The sequence below is a fragment of the Equus asinus genome, chromosome 28 (assembly GCF_041296235.1).
Source record: "Equus asinus isolate D_3611 breed Donkey chromosome 28, EquAss-T2T_v2, whole genome shotgun sequence".
Taxonomy (NCBI): domain Eukaryota; kingdom Metazoa; phylum Chordata; class Mammalia; order Perissodactyla; family Equidae; genus Equus; species Equus asinus.
The window spans coordinates 35,258,772-35,279,747 of NC_091817.1; the positions used below are offsets into that span (position 1 = coordinate 35,258,772).

At 38.5% G+C, this 20,976-nt stretch overlaps 1 long non-coding RNA gene across 2 annotated transcripts in view; it reads left to right on the plus strand.

Annotated features, from left to right (window-relative positions):
* The window catches only part of LOC123281727 (uncharacterized), a 689,591-nt gene that overhangs the window by 164,406 nt on the left and 504,209 nt on the right, over positions 1-20,976 (plus strand). For both annotated transcript variants that reach the window (XR_011499118.1, XR_006521407.2), the window contains exon 3: positions 19,951-20,017. This is a non-coding gene — a long non-coding RNA (uncharacterized lncRNA). The remainder of the gene's footprint in view (positions 1-19,950; positions 20,018-20,976) is intronic.

Consider the following 20,976-nt stretch of genomic DNA (forward strand, 5'->3'; position numbering starts at 1 on the left):
GAAGTATCGGGGATTTAAATGCCCATTGGGTGCATCCATTAACCAATGACTGAGGGGAATTTGTGCAATGGTGGGTTAGAGTTGGCTCATACTGGCTTGCAAGACCTGGTTGCTAAATTTTTGGGAATTTTGCAAGTCGGTTGTTAGACACAGCTGTTATTAAAAATTAAATTACACTTACAATGAAGTAAATTATATTAAAAGTAAAGGTAATCAATCATCACTTTCTAGTTATTTCACTGCATTTTATGATTCCCTATGCTTTGTGTTTTGTATCTAGAAGTCAGCAATATTATATAGTGGTGGCTGCTGATGGCTTTCTCTTCCCAACTCCGTGTTGAATGATGTTATGTTGGTAGCGTGAAATCGGTCATGGTGGGAGTATTTACACCATAGAAACCAGCAAATGCTACAAATCAGGGGTCACTCAACTCCACTCCCACTCCTGCTGGAGAACTAGTTGTTAAAGATTTACCAGCACACTACTGAATTAGTAAAGAAATCCTTAGGCTCCTTCACCCCTCATGTGGGATAGCTCCGAGGTGCAAATCTACACCGGCTGAGTTCCCCAGCAGGATTAAGGTCCAGTTTCCCACAGTGGATGACAAATGCTTGAAGATAAATCATTTTTGGCTGCCTCTCTTTCTCTTTTTCACTGACCCACTCCTTTCCCGATAATTCTTGGATCACTTCCACAACAAACTACTTACAGTTAAATACTAGTTTCAAGGTCTGCTTCTGGGACAACCAAAACTAAGACAAATGACAGGAATGGTTCCTCTTTCTGATAAGGGTAAATGACAAGCTGAAACAACAGAAGCCAATGACCGAGTGGGTGGCAGCACCTTCTCATGAGGAGTACATACTCTGGGGATGACCCACTGGGGATCAGCACCAACAGGTTTCTTCTATTAAATATAGTCATCATAACTTTAAAACGATTGGCTTCCAATCGTTTATTTTCTCTCTTCTGTGTTTGGGAGCACTCTGTAAGTGCAATTTTTTGTTTATTCCTCGAAGAACAGTAGTAGAGTGAACAAATAATTGGTCACTCTTCAGGAACTGTGAGTTCCAATCCCTCCGACATGTACAGCTGCAGGGAGAAATTCACTTAATAACTGTATTTGCCTTTTAAAAAAAAATATTGAGATTCATGTGGTATGAGCAGCGTGTTTTCACTTTTTCAGTCTGGAATTGTGTAATCTGAAATCCTATAATTTGTATTTCTTTGTGACTGCTAGTAGGAGACAAATTTGCTTGTCTTCATCTCACATCTTACAGATGTTTATCACTTTGTGGAATGATCTTAATTCCATTGAGTACTTTTAAATATTGGTGGGAGCAGTGAGAGTTCGCCAGTGAGGATGGAATCGGCTTGCTTTGTATGGCCACCTAATGCTCGATTTCATCTTGTTTTTTATTTGCCTACTTTTAACTCCCTCCCTCTGCCTTGGGTCCCTTGAAAACTTACCACAGTGAAGCAGAAAATTTTTAGTGCATCTTAAACCTGAAGATTGCCTGTCTGTGCTTTCCTATCCATCTACCTGTGTGTCCACCTTAATGTACTTTTGTTTAGTTATTGGAACGTCCAGTCCAGTGTCTGCCCTGAACCTCTGGGGATGCTTAAATCTTTCTTACTCATGAAGTGATTCAGGTAGGCACAGTCTACCAATCTCTGCACGCTTCTTTATTACCAGTTCGTTATGAACACCGTTTCATGGCTCTCTCTGCTACCAGAAATTATAGACCTTCCTCCTACAAACGTCTCCCTCCCCACCCCCCACATCAATTTTTCTGCTTTTTCTTGCATTCTGGATTTTGGTTCCTATTTGAACCTCCAGAACTTAGTTTTAATATTATTGGCTAATTAGTATATATCTTTTAAAAGAATGACTCTTTTTTGTTTTTCTTAGGTGGGCTGTTATTTTTAATGATTGGTTTAATGGTAGTCGAAGATGTCCTCACCTAGGGAGGTCCTTTCTTTTGGTCCATAATGAGGCATAACTCATTTGCGCTATCCTGAGCTTTATGGAGGGACTGAGGATGGGGGAAGAACCTTTTTAATTTATTACATCTTAAATGAACTGCTCCCAAAGCAAAAACAGAACCAAACAAAACAATAGGGCAGTAAAGCTGTGTCTGTGTACTGTTTAGTTTGATGTTTATTGAGCTGTATAGGGTTTTGCTGATGAGTCTGAAATTGGTAGGCAAGAGTTACTATTTCACTTGAATCACTCTTTTGTATTCTGTTTACCCATGGCTCTTTCTCCTTTTCCATCATCACCCCCATCACTACCTCTACCTCCTCTACCGAGCAGTCTAAATCTTACCGCCATTAATTACACCCATGTCATTAGATAGTTATGATGGTTCATTTCACCATAACTTGAATTTTTGGGGGGGAACAAGGTGAAAGAGAGGCCTCTTTATTCATACACTTAGGCACAGTGGACTAAGTTCTTAGATACAGGATCTCAAGAACATTTGTAATTTAATAGAAACCCTTTGTCTTTCCCTTTTTTTGTGAAAATAGAGCGGAACATTCAATTCAGCTTTCCACTGAAATGCCACTTCATTTCATCTGTGGGATCCACTCCCTGTATTCTGTACTGCCCCAGCTTTTCAGGCCACATGATAACAAGGAATTGCCCACCAACACAACTGACTTTTCACCTGTGCCATTCAAGCACGTTGTGGAGAGGCCGATAGCTGCACAGGAGGGAAAGTTGGGATTTCCGGGGCACCAATTGAATGCAATTTACATTCCTGCTCTTAAGGGTTAAAAAGCACTTCATTACTGAGGAAGTCTCACCAAACCTACTGTTATCTGTTCTTTGCTCTTGATTTACCTGTTGGTGAATTCTGGAAGGAGAGAGAAAACCCCAGCATTTAGCACATTTTTGAAACATTGCTGGGGAGGCCAAAGTTGGCTTTGGTATGTATCCCCTCCAAGCTGTGCAGATGCTGCCAATAAAACGTCCACAAGAAGCTCTTTCTCTGTGCTGCATCCAACCATCGTCAGGACCCTTCTTCTTGGCCATTTGGTTCATTCTGCTCCTTTGTTTTTGCAAAACTTCCCCACCCAAATCCTCCTATTGCAACTGTGACAAAGAGGGTGCAGTTTTTATCACCCCAGCACGAAAGCAGACTCGGAACTTAAAGAAATTGTCGCTCACGGCAACATTGCTCTCTCTGCTTCCCTGATTTTGGAAATGAGGCATTTCATTTCTAACCATGGTTTGAAGATTATATAAATGCATTTCACACAATACAAAACACCAGCTGTCTATAGATTCTAATATTTTTTTCATTAAAACCCCTTTGCTTCTTTCCTCTAGCTTCTCTTGATAGGTGCAGTGATAGAAAGCTCCCATATACCTAAGACTTCCTTTTATTTTCAGACTCAAACTTCAGAATATTTTCAATATCTGCAACATTATCTTTTGAATAATAATTACCTCTTATATTAAATTATAAGACAGCAGGATTCAGGATTAGATCTCCCCATATTATTCTAGTGAAGGAAATTATGACAGGGGTCATTTTTTAGAATTATGTAGCAGGGTAGAAGGTCCTAGGCAGCATTAGAAGGCAAAGGCGTTTATAATTAAATTGTAATTTAGGCCAGTGATTTATCGTTTTCTCAATGAAAAATTTGGTGCTGCTGAGAGATCCTAAGAGGAACTTTAGTGAGATACAACTTAATGAAATAATAAAAAGAAAAATTATTCTGGAATAGATTGTATTACGGTGGCGGAACAATTGCAGCCTGCCTTCTGTGGGTATTTCCATTTGCAATCCTATTTTTCAAGGATTTCTAATTGAACTATCATTTCTTTTCAGGATAAAGCGTGGCACGGGAATTTTGAATTTTATATCTAGAACATTTTTGAAGACTTTGAAAAGATAATTAAAACCTTTTGTTTGTGTTTTTCATGTACACAAATACATTTGGAAACGTTTGCCGATTTGCCTAAAAACTACTCAAATTGAAGAAATGCTGTTTCTATAACAACAACTTTTATAAACCCACCTGATTTATTTATTTTGGAATAATAGATGATTTTCTTTTGTTTGTTTGTTGTGGAGGCTTGTGTCCACGAAAGTGGGCCTCTGGCATTTGTTTATTATTTTTCTTTCTATATAGAATTCTGCATCTCCCGTGGGTGAGATATGAGATCCAATCTATGGGATGGATATACACAAACCAAAAGAGAGGCTGCAGAATATGAATCATTCTTCTATTGTAAAATTAAAAAGTGAGCGCAAGTTTAAAAGTAAAAGTGGAATCCTTTGCTAAAAAAGACCTTTCATAAGCTTTCGAGATGAAGTCAGCAGTTTTACAAAACTAATTTTGACCAAAGATTTGGCTCATGATAAGGCCAATTCAGTTGGTGTTTTGAACTGAGAGATTAGACAGTTGAGTTATTAAAAAAATAAAGTATGTCTTGCACTTGTGGTGTGAGGCTTGCATTTATTTTAATTCAAATTGTTCACTTATTGTTATATTTTAATTGTCTCCATAGAACCTTCATTACTTTAATGATCTTGATGGTGGTTCTTTAAAAATAATCACGCTAATAAACTTTTAATGGCATGTGTTTTAAATAATTGATTGAAAATTGTCTAAATATCTGTTTATCCAATAGTTTGTAATAGCTTCTTCACTAAACACCTAATCTATTGGGTAAATAATGTGTGTTTCAAAAAATGCACTGTGTATTTACATAATAGACTTCAGGTGTATTAAGAAATTCTTTAAATATTTTTTCTTCAGAATCAGAAATTGGTACCATTCATTGAGTAAAGAACACGCACTTGAGGAATTATCTAAGTACATGGTTATATGAAAGATCATAATGTCTTGTGAGGACCTATTATGGTTTATTTTATCAGTTTCTGATTACATAGTAAGTTTTGTCTTTTTTCGTTCTTAAAATGTATCTGGCAGGCTTTGGGATGAAACTTTTAGGGAGATCAGAAGAAAGGAATGCTTTTTAATTTTCAGTACCTGCTATATAGTGATGTCCTTCTGAATACTGTTGCAGGATATTAACCTGAAGTTTGTTATGCTGTGATCTTTCTCTGTTCTTCAAACTTGAAGCAGAACTGACTTGGTATGGTGGCCCTGACATTGCTCTACAGGCAAAGCCCAGTGGTGATTAAAAGCAAAGGCAGGCAGCATGGCCTTGGGCAAGTGACCTAATTGTTTTTCACCTGTAAAAATAGGAATAATATTAGAATCTGCCTCATAGGGTTGTTGAGTACATTAAATGAATTAATACATGCAAAGTACTTACAGCAGAGTTTGGCAGATAGTAAGTACTTAAGTGTTAGCTAATAGGTCTGTTTACTTGTAATTACAGAGCATGACCATCTTCATTAGACAGATTTGACAGAAATACTCTATTAAAGCCCTGTAATAAACACTTGGCAATCTAAATTTTACCTACCTATGAAAAACTTTTGAAAGTGAAGCCAGGAAAGAAACAAACCACTAGAAGTGACTGATACAGAAGGTGATCCATGAAACATAGCTTTTTTATTCATGTGAAATATGTTAATCTGTCATTTTATATCAATTCTTATGTCTTTTTTTTTCACTTTTTATTTTCAAATAATTTTAGACTTAGAGAAAAGTTGTAAAACGGTAGAGGAAGTTCCCGTCTACCCATCACTCAGCATCCCCTAATGTTAGCATCTTGCATAATCTTGGTACAATTGTCAAAATGAAGAAGTTAATATCAGTAGAATACAATTAACTATACTTCAGACTTTGGATTTCACTGGTTTTTCCACTAATGTCCTCTTTCTGTTCCAGGACCCAGTTCAGGACCCCGCATTGCATCTAGCTGTTGGGTCTCTTTAGTCTTCTCTAATCTGTGACAGTTCTTCAGTCTTTCTTTGACTTCCATGATCTTGGTGGTTTTCAAGAGTACTGGCCAGTTATTTTACAGAATTGTCCTCAATTTAGCTTTTTCTGATGTTTTTTCATGTTTAGATTGAGGTCATACAAGTTTGGCAAGAACATCACAAAGGTGATGCGCCCTTCTTAGTCCGTCATATCATGGAGTGTGATGTTGATATGTCTTATTACTCATGATGGCAATCATTACTGATGGTGATCATCAGTAATAAGTTAAGATGGTAACTACCGATGTTCTTTGCTACACATTTACTGTTTTCCCTTTCTCCACTTTTATTTCTTCAGTTATTTATTTATACCAAAATGAATTCATAGATATTTCATTCTATAGATTATGACCCAATATTACTGTTAATCTTTTTTTTGCTCAAATTATTCCAGTTTGAGCCACTGGGAGCTCTTTCAGTTTGGCTCCTGCATTTTTTCAACATACCCCCATTCTAATTTAGGACTTCCTTACTCTCCAGCACCACAAGACATTCCAGACTCATCTTGGATTTAAGGGGCCCTGGTTCCTTTGATTGGATAATAGTATTTAGATACCAATATCTAGACTCTAAGGTGCTCACTACTACTATGGCATCATTGCTTCTAGTCCATCTCAGCAAGCAGAGCTCAGGAATGTATGTGTGTATGCTAAGTCATGCATAAAACCACATCTATAGTTGTTTATGGATTTTTAAGTATCTTAGAATTGTCTGCCATTTTTGGTTTTGTTCTTTAATGACCAACACAGAAGAAAAGTGATGAAAGCTTTTTAAGAAGACAATAGTATGTTTGTATAGGTAGAAAAATTTTAAAACTGGAATTTAGCACATATCCAGGTTAGGACTGTGAACCTATCTTAGGATTTTAGGTAAGGTCTTGATTCTTTGCTATATGAAACAGAACAGGAACTTTCTCACACTTCTTGCACATCAGTAACTTGGGGACCTGGTGATGACTTACCTTGACATTGTCAGGTATCTGGCAACTTGGGAACAATGTTGAATCACTTGTCTAATAAAAACATGATAAGCAATTGAGAGGATGTTGTAATAACTGGGTGACAGTTTAATGTTTATATATGTGCTAAAAAACATTTTACATTTGTGTTTTGAAACTATGGTTCATTTTTGTTCAAATATACATGCATTTGTGAAAAAAAATCAGTGATTTCCAAAACTTCACTCATATTTTAAACACCTATGTGTGTCTTGATATTTACATGATCTCTATTTTCCTGATTGTTTCTTAGTGTTTAAGTAAAAAAGTTAAAAACTCAGAAGTAGACATTTTCCTAAACCCACTGAATAATTCTGTCTTGAAATACAAGAAATAAGTGATCTCGGAATTGGTTTTTCTAAGACTTAATTCAATTAACATACTTTTTTTTCCCATTCCTTATTTCACCAAGAAAAATTTTATAAATAGTTAAACCTCCCTTTTTTTTTCTTTTTTCTAGCTTTTTTTTTTTCTTTCATTTCTGCATTAAGTGTTGTGTTCCCTTTTGGTCGTCTATAAGCAAACAGCTGCTATTAGAATTAATTGCTACACGCTAGATAAAATGGTCACTATTGATAATTGTACAATTTAAACTTGAAGCTTACCAGCACTGTATTCCTACCTTACAACTTATGTTTAAAGAGTGTTTCCATTATTTCCAAAAGTCTCTGGAAAGATTGAAGATATGAAAGCCACAGCCAAATGGGTAAAGGGAAATTAAGGAAGGACTTTTGTGTGGGATTGCTGTGGGAGAAGGAAGGTAGCTAGAGAATAAATCAGACTGCCACTTATCATGTTCACAAATCTAATGTCTTTGATAGGGCTGACATTACACACAAACCCACACAAAGGGAAGCTATGAATTTAGAGCCTAACAATGTAGTACTACTTCCAGTTCCTGTTGGTGTGTCTTAAAAACCAAATTATATGAGGAGCTTTCCATGCTGAATGGTTGCTGAGAGTTGGAGATAGCTCAATGTATCTTTCAACAATGTCTCTTTGACTCAGAGTTCATGAGTCAACATACTGTTTCCTTGGTTAATGGCGATCCCAACAGCCACCACAGAATTGGCCAGTGTCACAATGTTAACTTGAGGAAGAAGCTCAAAGCACTACTCCTATTTCAACCTCTTTACAAATTGAAAGTCAAATTAGTTGCTATGGCAGACCCTGATGTGCCCCACCCATATCCCATGGGCACTCACCTCTTACCACTGAAGCCTACTTATTGAGAACAGCTGTGACTCTTTCTGCCAGAGGATATTTTTTCTGATTGCACATTCAGCTTCACCAGCATATAGGGCAAGCCAAAATTGTCAGAGAGTTCATGCCACCAGAAGCAACCATCAACCAATAACAAATGAGGGTTTTGTGGATACACCCTACCTCTTCCCTTGGTTAGAATAACTCTGGGGCATATGGAACATTTTCTCCCACAGTCTCCAGTGGGTTTAAGCTCTAATTGCTCACTTACTGGATAATGCACCCTTACTGAACTCCCTCCCTTCCATGTCTCATGCCCTAATCACTTACTAGTTTTTCCCAGATCACCTCCCAAATAAACTACTTGCATTCTGGTCCTTTCCTCAAGGTCTGCTTTCAGGAGAACCTAAACTATAGCCAGACTAAGTTTAAGTTATCTCTTGGCATAAGATAGTTTCCAATCCCTTACCTCCTCTCCTTTGCTGCTCCTATATGTTTACTTTGTTCCTCTGGCCTCTTGTCTGGTTAATTCCTTCCTAAAGAGCTTGGGAATGGGCAGGATAGAAGCCAATGGGGATGCTGAGACAAACAGGTATCACAGAGTCAGGGCAGGGAAGAGGAATCATGCTATGAACTAGGCCCTGGACCATATTAAGTGCTTAACAAAGGTTATCTCTTCTCATTCTCTCGGCAGCCCTGGGAAGGCTGAAATATGTGGCTCTTTTGTAATCACTGTTGTAAATAGCTCTCTGGTAATGAGGCAGAGTTATGTATCTAAACAAGTTGCCCTCTCCTCATGTAGTGCCATGCCATGGATCTGAACTGCCTCAGCTTAGTGAAATACTTGGCTTTTCTAACTCTTGGGTCAATCACAGCTGTTTTTTCCATTGGTCAGTAAATGGCTTAATCATCATGTGGCCTTTCACTTCATATTTGTCACTGTCAAGTTGACTTTGTATTTTGGAAAGCTTCCAGCATTCATTACCACAATGAAAAAAGGAGAGATGCAGTGGGCGGCTGGGTTGATTTCCATTGAGAGAAGTTCACATGCCCAGCACAAAGACTTGGAAAGCTGTTCAGAGGGGCCATGCTTGTTCTCAGTACTTATCCCTCCAACGAAAAGAACCTGCAAACATATATATTAAAAAATATTCATGGTTATTTGAGTCTGCAGAGTTGGAGCCATAACCTTGTCCAGAATTAGCCTGCGAGATAGACAGGGCTGATAGCAGAGCTCACTTTGGTACTAATTCATTTATAATTTTTTTTGTTTCTTCTCACCTTGGGAGCCATTTGTAGGTGCTTTGTAATCAGTCCTGAGACATGCAAACTCATAGCTTGCTTCCTTTAGTGGTTGTAAGACAGGCAAAGAATTTCTACAAAAATCTTCTCATGAATGGAAGACTGGCTTTTTATTTTTGTACATTGTAATTGGGATCCTCACTGAACAGAAGAACCTTTTGCACTGACTCACAGGGCTTTCCTGTATGTGACTCTAATAACTCGAGTTTGTCCTTATTAGACAGAGGTCAGTCTGGCCTTTATGAGGAGGAAAAAGCCCGATTTTCCTCTTACCCTTTATAGTGCAGGCTATAAGCTGGTCCACATTCTCACTTGTCATTTCCTTGCCTGCTATGGTGTTGGGAGCTATCCAGGAACACTTCCTGATGCAGCTCAAACACAAATGTCTTGAGAAGCCCTAATCCAAAGTGAACCTTCTATAAATAATAAACAGCAAATAGGCTCCATTTAGTTATATTAACCCCCAAATAGGTCAGGCACATTGTTTAAAAATGCAAACATCACAATAAAACAGATTCCCTAGATGCAGAATTTGATGTGTATGTGCAGATTTTCTGGACGTGGTACAGAAAAAATAGCCCACACCTATGCTTCACCACTTAAAATATTTATACATTATCTCTGAAAAGTGCTACTTTTGAAATGCTATTTATTATAAGCTGATAGAACCAAGGGCTCCCCGTCCTCGCTGAAGTCCTTCTTATCTTTCCTGAGTGCTGAGTGGTTACTGCTAACTTTACTTTCTGAGACCTGTGGTGTCCTCAAGAGAATTATAGCTCCTGCCAAATTTTTCATGATTTCTTGCTGAACAACTTGGCATTCGTCTGCGATCCTCTTTAGTTTCTTCACTGGGTCTAATTTCACATGTTAAGAATCTTATTGTTTGCCAGCCAAAATAAAACGGCATAGTTCCAAACTATTTATACAATTCAAAACATTTTTTTCATTTGGAGCTCCGTTGGCTTGCCTTTCTGCTTCGATCGTATGTTGACTTCGTTTCTTTCATGCCAGGAATAATTAGACAATTAAGTGCTGATGCTCTGGAAATGAAATGGCATATTTTCCTTGAAATTCTCACCTACAAAAATACCCAGCGTAATTCACAAGCCCCCTTAAAATCACATGGGTAATGTGTTCCATAGTGAACTCTAACATATAGATCCGAAAGTACTTGCACTTGAATAAAGATGTGGCACTGTAGTTCAATTGAGGAATGACAGTAATTACTTTTTCCCAGGGAAGAGTAATTTTTGCAATTAAAAAATATACAGGGGTTGGATGAGACATTTCTGTAATTCCCGATTTGCTTATGGCTCAGCCATTCCCCATGTCAATCTGTGATTCTGTTGTAATGATTTCAAGAGTAAATAAAACTGCATGATGTCTCACCAATATATACATAGAGAGAAGCTACCTTCATTACTGTGTTGCAATCTCTTGACTCTTTCAAACTAGTTATCTCCTTTAAATCTTCCTTTAATTCCTTCCCTTCTCCTTTCCAGGCCCTAGAATTGCCATAATTAAGAGATGAAATATGGGGGGCTGGCCCCGTGGGCAAGTGGTTAAGTTCGCGCGCTCTGCTGCAGGCGGCCCAGTGTTTCATCAGTTCGAATCCTGGGCGCGGACATGGCACTGCTCGTCAGGCCATGCTGAGGCGGCGTCCCACATGCCGCAACTAGAATGACCCACAACTAAGAATATGCAACTATGTACTGGGGGGCTTTGGGGAGAAAAAGGAAAAAATAAAATCTTTTAAAAAAAAGAGAGATGAAATAGAAGCACAGTTTAGTTGGGATCCTGCTATACATCTGGCTTTATTCATTCATATAAAAAGGATATAATACAACTCCCAGCCTGATCCACAGGGTCCCCTCTGTAGCTTCCCATGTGAAGATTTCAGTGATCTCTGGAAATCTCTTAAAAAATGAAACTCTTCAAGTTTTAGGAGAGAGTTCCTTCTTCTTCTCCCCTACCCATGCCTTACTTACACACTGTCAATTCCACCACATCCTATTCATTAGAAGCGAGTCAATAAGTCCAATCCACCATCAAAAGAGGAGAATTAAGTTCCATTTCTTGAAGGGAAGAATGTTGAACAATTTGTGGACATATTTTAAAACCACCATAATCCTGGAGAAGGACTTCAGGCAAAGGAATGACATGAATCTTCAATAGAAACAGTTTGGTCTAAAAATAGGGTGCAAAGTGTGCTGATACAAGAAGAGGCTGAGTTATTTAATTATAATCTCCTTTACCCACTAAATCTGAAAGCTTATTAAGGCAGAGACCACATCACCATCGATTCCCCAGCATTTCAAATCCCTTGCATATGAGCGATGCTCGTTAAATATTTTTGGATTGACTGAATCAATGAATCAGTAACTCAATAGATGAAAAGTTAATGAAGAATGAGTGACTTGGTTGCATAACTTGAGAGACAGCATGTCAAAATGCTCAAGAAGATACTCTCTGGAATCATACTACCTGGGTTATCATCCAGGCTCCACCACATACCAGGTGTATTTTCTTGGAAAGTTGCTTAATCTCTCTAAGCCACAATCTTAGAGTATATGGGAATATTAACAGAACCTGTCCCACAGAGTTATTATAAGGATTACATGATATTATTAGGTATAATATTTGGTGCACAATAAACAATAAATGTTAGCTATTATTATAACTGTTTTTAATAGTCAAGTTTTCCAGCTATTAAATAGTAGAGCCAGGATTTGAATCCACATCTGTCTTATTCAAAAGCCCATAGTCCTAACTTCTGCACCTTCAAGATTGGAGGTAATATTACTCTTTCATGGGTGGTAATAGTTAAACTCTTTGGGCCCCTTCAGTCAATACTTTGGTAGAAATACTGCAATTATTGGTTTTTATCAAGTCTTGGGTTTTTAAACTCACTTGTGAAGGAAGACAATGGAGCTCCTTGTGGTTTGCTGATGTAGCAGATTTTTCTAGGCTAGTTCCTAGACAAAAGCAGGTAATACCACCAGGACCATTTTTAGAAAACACTTGTTTTGATTGACTAGTCTATAAAACAAGAATGGTAGCAGCAGTGAGAACCCATTCTAGTTTATGTTTGATAACTGAGAGACCCCGTGTAACCTATGTTGGTGAACAACTGAGAAACCTTTAATTTCTTATGGACGCTGGTTTTTCTGTGCTTTTCTTTTTACAATGTTCTGTCTTTTACAGGGGTGGAAATAGGTGTATGTCTCAGTTATCTACTGATGAGTAATAAGCCATCCCAAACCACAGAAGCTTAAAACAATAACCATTTAATTGCTCACCAATCATTAAGTCAGAGATTGGGCTGGGTCCAAATGGGCAGCACTGCTGGTCTCACCTAAGGCTGGATGGATAGAGAGGGAGCAGATAGTCTGAGATAGCCTCATGTGCATCTCTGGTGTTGGTACTAGCTGTCAGCTGGACCACGTGTCTCCAACATCTGACAGGGGCTTATTCACATCATGGCAGCCAAAAGAGGAAAAGTCCCAAGGTACAGGTGCTTTTCAAGTCTCTGTTTATGTCACATTTGCAAAAGTCCCATTGGTCGAGAAAGTCACATAACCAAGCACAGATTCAAGGGGTGGAGAAGTAAACACCACTTCTTGGCTGGGGGAGCTGCAGGGTTGCGTTGCAAAGGAGTGTGCCTTGTAAAGAGATGAGAGAATCACTAGGACCCTCTTTGCAAACGGCTCCTACAGTGCGGCAGATGGTTGCAAGTTCATATTTGTATGACGTGAAGCAAGTCCTTAAAAATCTTTTGAGGAGTTTATAGCTCAGAATTATACTTGGCACAGAATTGACTTGAAATGTACTTCTTACGTAGCTGTGTCAGGCAGGCTATGAGGGTACCATATAGTGTTAATTGGTGATTTCTGAAACCTTAAAGCACATGCCCTGCACATGGATGCTAGGATGCAAACAGATCTAAGAGTCTGCAATTCTAGCTTGGCACTGCTGGGTGGATGCAAAAGCCTTATTTATGCTTCTTAAATACTATATGTCTCCAGAACTGGGTAAGCTTTGCTAATGAAACCTCATAGTCATGTTTTCCACGGTTTCTTAAGAAAATTAAAAACCCCAGGAAACTCTCAGAAATTTCATTGATTCCATCTGACTTATAACATAGAACTCCTGATACAGCTTTCTCAGGGAGCTGCCATGCTGTGCCTAGCCCATCTCTCTCTGACTCCCCATCTCCTTAGCTCCATGTCTACGTGAGGCAGCTGTTTAGATGCACAGCAAGTTGGGGAGGTAGGGAGGAAAATAGGAACATAGACCTGATTTGTGCCAAAGCCCAACAAAACATCTGCGTGATGCCTAGCCTGCTCCCTCACTCGTTAGATCAGAAAACGCGCCTGCTGCGTCTGCTCTCACCACTCTTTACCTTGACCTTGCAGCTCAGACATGTTGCGAAATCAGTGACTCCAGGCAATCAACCTGTGGGACCATGTGGCTACTCCCCTGAGTGCTTTTAGAAATTTGGGGGTTTCCTAAAATTGTCCTGTCCCCATGGCATATAACGTGAAATCATGATAGTGTGCATATTAGTGATATGGAACCTTAAAGTTTTCAAGTAACTAGATCTTATTTTGACATTTTGAATCAGAGGAAATGCAACATTATCAGGATAACCTCTCCTAGGTTTGTATCTCTAGGTTTAATTTATGATTTCTTGAAACAACCAACATCAATCATTTGGCAAACATTTCTTGGATCATTTTAAATGGGTTGATTTGCACTAAACTCACTAAACGTCATTTCCCATAGTGTCAAATGCCCACTGAATATACACGTTCTCTTGTGGATTTGGGGTTTTAAATTTAAAAAAATCCTCATTGTCTTAAAGACAAAACTATAAATATCGCTGAAATTTGGGGGTCTAACAGAAAAATAATCTTTAATATTAGCAGTTAATAAATCATTAGAGGATGCAAATGATGGTATTTCCCTTTTGGTTGTACATAAACAGAAAATACACTATGGGGCTACTTGTAAATGAAATGAAGAAGAAAAGAAATGAAATGAAGAAAACAGCTTTCATTTCTCAACCTTTATCAACACACTATAAATGTATCTAGTAATAAAAGACCCAGATGTTTGGATACCCATTGAAATAAAAAATACAGCTTAAGGAAAAAGGTGTAGTATGTTTCTTCTAACATCCCATTTTTTCTCTAAATGGAGATGTTAACAGTTAAGCTCCTCTTCCCTGGAGATGTACAAAAAGGCTCTGTTCTGGCGAAGACGACAAACAGGGGTGGGCCAAGGCCAAGACATCCAAGACAAATTGGCTGTGTTTCGTTCCTTTCCTTTGTGCTAAACCTGTAGACTTTGGGGCTCTCCTAAAGAAAGGGGTTTTGAATCCAGAAATATGTGCCACAAACTTAACAGTTGTTCTCTGGGGTTCTCACAAGTCCAGGCATGCCAACTTCTACGGTTAATACAGCGAGTTAGTATATCAGACACTCCCTGTTAAGAGGGAGCCCTGAAGCTCCTGAACAGAGGGAAGGCTCAGCCCAGAGGCTTGCAGCCTGGATGGCGGGTGGAGACCCTTGTGCTTCGATCACACTGGACAACTCTAGAGACCAACCATTTAACTCATTGGTTAGTTTCCTTACCACCCGGAGAGCACGCAAGAATTCCCTGAGAATCTGTTGGGTTTTTCCATCACCGTAGGTCAAAGTTTTCTAAAATGGGCTATGCAGGGCACTGAGCCCCTGATACTCCTGGAAAAGAAAAAGAACTCGTAGCTAGAAAGGTTTGAATATATTATTATCCTCTTGGGGATTCACATAAGCATATTAAAGGTTCAGAGAAGTTCAACATAAAGACAAGTTTTTAATCTTGTTTAAGCTATCTTTTCCCACACCCTTGTGAGTACAGATTTCTTTTCTCCTGACATGTAATAACATCCCGCACGTCAGAGAATGTTGCTCCAGGTATTCTAAGTTTGATCCTCACGTTAAGCCAGACTCTTAGAGAATGACATACCTGGATCTCCTGGCGATGGCTCCTTGTAGAAGAGGATTTGCTATTGTGTCATTAGCCTGCTCAAGGGTCATTTCAGGAAAGAGACATAGGGAATGTGCCATTCTATTCAGTGTGGGCATCTCGTTAAGTATGTAATCCACATTATTACATACTAGACCAATTATAAAGACCCACAAAGAAATTCCTACTTTATGTTATGGACCCATGTATTAGTTTCCTGTGGCTGCCATAACAAATTATCACAAAGTTGGTGGATTAAAACCACACAAACTTATTTTACAGTTCCAGAGATCAGAAGTATGAGATGGGTCTCACTGGGCTAACATCAAAGTATTGGCAGAGCTGTGTTCCTTCTCTAGACTCTAAGGAGAATCCATTTTCTTGCCTTTTCTAGCCTCTAGAGGCTGCCTGCATTCCTTGACACATGGCCCCTGTCCATCTTCAAAGCTAACAACAGCCAGTTAATTCTTTGTCCTAATTATAACTTTCTAGTTCTTGCTCTTCTGTCTCCCTTTTCCACATGTAAAGGACCCTTGTGATTCCATGAGACCTACCCAGATAACCCAGAATAATTTCCTTATTTTAAGGTCAGCTGACTAACAACCCTAATTCCATCTTCAGCCTTCTATCCCTCTTGCCATGTAACCTGACGTATTCATAGGTTCCGGGGAGTAGGACACAGACATCTTTGGAGAGCCATTATTCTGGCTACCACAACCCAGCGTGCATGTTGTTCTCTTTGCTTTGGCTTCTAGGATGCTCAGAGCTATTTAGTAACTGTACTGGCCTTCATCTTATTTTCCTGTCCTTACTTTCATTTTGTTCCCATATCATTCTCTTCCAAAGTTTATGTCTCCACACATGCTCACACATATATAAACCATATCAAAATGTAGTAGAAATAATCACTACTAGTAATAAAGCTCTAGAACAGGGGTCAACAAACTACAGCCATGGGCCAAATTTGATCCACCTCCTCTTTTTGTAAATAAAATTCTATTCAAATACAGCTGCTATTTTTCTGATACAAGGACAGAATCGAGGAGTTGTGGCACAGACTGTAGGATCCACAAAGAAGAAAATATTTACTATCTGGCCCTTTGCAGAAAAAGTTTGCCACCTCTGCTCTAGATACTGAGGCTTAATGGCATTCTGCTGTCTTTCTTTCTTTGCTGCAAAGGGAGATGTTGGGTCAGAAAATCACTGAAACATGTTGCATAATTACCTCTATTGTCATTTTCAAGTTTTGGCTTTAGTAGAGGGTTGTAAAATGACCCAGAGAATCTGGGACAATGTGAGTATAATCTAAGTCACTTAATAAAATAAAATGACATGTTTATCTTATTAAGTTAGATTGTATCTACATATTTTCAAAAGGTTGTAACAGTGGCATAAGACTCTGATTAGGTCTTGTTTATCAGTGGTGTCTACCTGGGCCACACACAGACACATACACACACCCTGCTGCCCGCTCTGCTCAGCCTCTGGAAGTCTGAGAAGGAAGTGACTGTCGGCTATTCTTAACATTCTACAAGTCTAATGAGATTGGACATTCACCCTTATTATACATCACTGATGGTTTCAAAATGGGACCACAACATTTTAATAAATACATTTGTTTACTAGACAAAAATTATAATAAAAGATACCTGCGAAAATAATAATGTTGGAAATCTCTAGAATATAGTCTGTTTCCAAAATTCATGTAATTTTTATTTACCTTTCCTTTAAATCGGTGTGCAATATATGAATTATGAACTGTGTAGATGATGACATTCTTTATGACCATTCCCAATGAAGCAGATTTGAATTTTCTCTAAAGGTTGTCTGCATTTTGAGCAATCTTTATTTAAAGCAACAGTTCTGTGGGCCTTATGACTAAGAATCTTAATTTTGAGCACAGTTTATAAACAGAGGGAAGCATCGGATATTAAATCTGGAGAACAGGATCAGGTATCAGGCACCTCCTATCTGAGGGTGCTTACATTAGACAATGCTAACTAGGTTTAGCACTTAGCAAGGTGTGTCTTTTCCTTTTTTTTTTTTTTAAGCTTTATTGAGGTATTATTGATACGCGAAAAATTGCACAGGTTTAACATAGCATCTTGAAGAGTTTGGACATAGCTTACACCTGTGATACCATCACTACAACCAAGGTACATATCCATCACTTCCAATAATTTTCTTGTGTTCTTTTGCATGTTTTTGTTTGTTTGTAAGAACAGTTAACATAAAATCTATCCTCTTGCTGGCCCGGTGGCGCAGCAGTTAAGTGCACGCATTCCGCTTTGGCGGCCAGGGATCGCCGGTTCGGATCCCGGGTGCCGACATGACACCACTTGGCAAGCCATGCTGTGGTAGGCGTCTCACATATAAAGTAGAGGAAGATAGGCACAGATGTTAGCTCAGGGCCAGCCTTCCTCAGCAAAAAGAGGAGGATTGGTGGCAGATGTTAGCTCAGGGCTGGTCTTCCTCAAAAAAAAAAAACCAACAAAAACTATCCTCTTACCATATTTTAAAGTGCACAGTAACAATACTGTATTGTTAACTATGGGTACTAGGTTGTACAGCAGATCTCTGGAATTTGTTCATCTTGCATAACAGAAACTTTATACCCGTTGAAAAACAATTGCCCTTTTCCCCCTCTCCCCTGTCCCTGGCAACCACCATCCTGTTCTCTGCTTCTGTTAAGTTTGACTGTGCTATATATCTCACAGAAGCGGAATCATGTAGTATTTGTCCTCTGTGGCTGGCTTATTTCACTTAGCATAATGTAGTCCAGGTTCATGAATCTTGTTGCAAATGGCAGGATTTCCTTCTTTTTTAAGGCCAAATAATATTCCATAAGGTTTTTTCAGCTTTACAGTGGTTTAGAAACATTAACCAAAACCCAAGGCTCAACTTGCTTCAGACTCCTGACTGTTCTGAATTAAATTTCATTCTCTACCTCTTGGCTCTCTCTCTCTCTTCCCATTTTTGGTTAGCTCCACCCTTCCTAGTCTTAATCTTCTCATGTTTCCAGTAACTATAATTTTAATGAAACAATCCTTTTAAGGTTCATGTTTTACTTCTAAAATTTACTCTAGTCCTGCTTCATTCATTTGATGAGACACTCTACCTTAATTTTGGACAATGGTTCTTAAATTCGGTTTGTACAGTAACCAGTAATTGGATCAATAACTGTATATTGCTCTTCTAAAACAACAGTTGTCTTCAATTAAAATATCTTTTTCTTCTGGGCTTTCCTAATTTACGCATCCATTTTAGTCTGGGAATAATGGCAAGATGCTTATGGAATCATTTTCTACCATGTTTGACCATCTCAACTTTCATTTCTCTACCTTAAAATAAATAATAAATAATAGGTTACTGTCTCCCATAAGACCAGAAAATCCACGGAGAGGCAGTCTGCTTCCGGTTTGACATTGTGTAGCATTACCAAAACCTTTCTAGTCACTTTCTGCCTCTGCTATTCTTGTTGGATTTCTGACTTTTTATCTCTTCCTTGGCACTCACTCTTTGCATTCAATATCTTTCACCTGTGCCCTATGTCATCCTCTTTGCATGATGCTGGTGACAATACTTGAGTCATGCTAGTCTCCACACAATATGTAAGGCACTTATCCCCACACAGAAGCACAAATGAGGCAAAGGTTCACGTACATTCAGATCTTTTGCACAGACTTAGTTTTAGTGTTAGATTGGCTGTTTCTATATAAAAATTATGTGTTCTGGTTAGGCAAATTTACACAATATACTCCTACTACTGAGTTTCATCCTTAACTTAAAACTCTTCTCTAATTATTTTTGGAGAAGAAATTTACTGTCACTTACTTTACACTTTCCCCAGGTGGAGATCTATGAGAAAATCACAAATTCCTTGGGGCCGGCTGGGTTGCGCAGTGGTTAAGTTCGCACATTTTGCTTTGGCAGCTTGGGGTTCGCAGGTTCAGATCCCGGGTGCAGACATGGCACCACTTGTCAAGCCATGCTGTGGTAGACGTCCCACATATAAAGTAGAGGAAGATGGGCACGGATGTTAGCTCAGGGCCAGTCTTCCTCAGCAAAAAAAGAGGAGGCTTGGTGGCAGATGTTAGCTCAGGGCTATCTTCTTCTTCAAAAAAAAATTGAAAATCATAAATTCCTTTCAGTCTTTTCCTAAATAAGTGCTTAAAGTACTAATAAATTGATATATCCATCCTTAGTAATTTATTATGTATTTAATGTGAAATGAATTTCTATTACCATCATCTACCTCTTTTTTGGAAGGGCAGAGCAATGAATAATACTTCACAGGCTTTTTTTTAGTTGGAAACAGTACTTCCACTTTGATATGTGGTGAAGAAGTCAATGTTCATTCTAGCCATGACCTCTGTGGTTTGCAGATTTTTATCAACTTCCCACTCAGCCTGCCTCATTTTTAGCTGAGCATACATATTACCACTCTCAATTCTCCTTGATCATTTTGATTGCTATTTTCTAGATCTTTTCCTTAAACCAAACCTCTTTTTTTTCCATATTTACAGGCCTCTGAATTTCTTGAATTCTTCTGAGACCAAAAGAAGAATAAATCAAAGAAGAACTCTTACATTGGTATGTAGACACATCCTATTGAGATGCCTAGAGTTACTGATGGAATCTTTCTTCACAGTGCTTTGTCTTATTCAAAGTGCTTGAAGGTTGATTTCTGCAAGGGGGGTGTTCTCCTGTCTGATTTCCTCGACTTAATGATTTGGAATATGTGTGACATAAAAATGAGCAACGTATGTGTTGATGGCTTTACTTCCCAAACTCCTATATATTTTTTCTGATATTCTGGCATGAATTTGACTTTTGTTACTAGAGCTTTGATGTCCTCTGCACACTACAATGTATTCACCAACTACTTAAATTTTGGTCCTGAAAAATGAATTCATTTGCTAAAGATTCTGTTGGTATGTAGGTAGGAACAATTGGCAATTTCTAAGGATAATCTTGTCATTATAAGTTATGAGCTTTCATAATTTTAGGGTTAATTATGGCTGATTTTGGTGAGTGTCCTATGCGTGGATCATATATACATTTTTCCTTGAGACTGAACTTAACTCTGGGTCATCATTGTTGTAGAAATGAATGAAGCACAGTGATAAGAGAAATCCATAGGATGTTGTTTGGAATCCACTGGATGTTTCTTGGAATTCATTTCCATGGCTGTAGCTAGACTTGAGGATACGGCAAATGCACTCACCAGAAAACTGTGGTTTGAGTTTTCTTAAAGAAAAAGAAAGGGAAGAGAAGGAGAGTTTGATTGTCAGGGATGTTGGAAGCAGAACCAAGTTGACATTTGCCATTCTTAAGCCTCTTTGTTATCCCAGAATGCTTCTGACTCTGGGAGCAGTTCATTGTCCAGCAAAACGTCTTTCTCTCTGGTCTGAAGTATACAAGGCAAGATTTTGTATTGCTTTGGAAATATACTCCTCCATGCTGTGATCTGAAAATAGTAACCCTGTTAAGAAAGAGCAGGGACTTAGGTGAATGCTTCAGACATTCATCTGATGAAGTGTTGAGTAAAC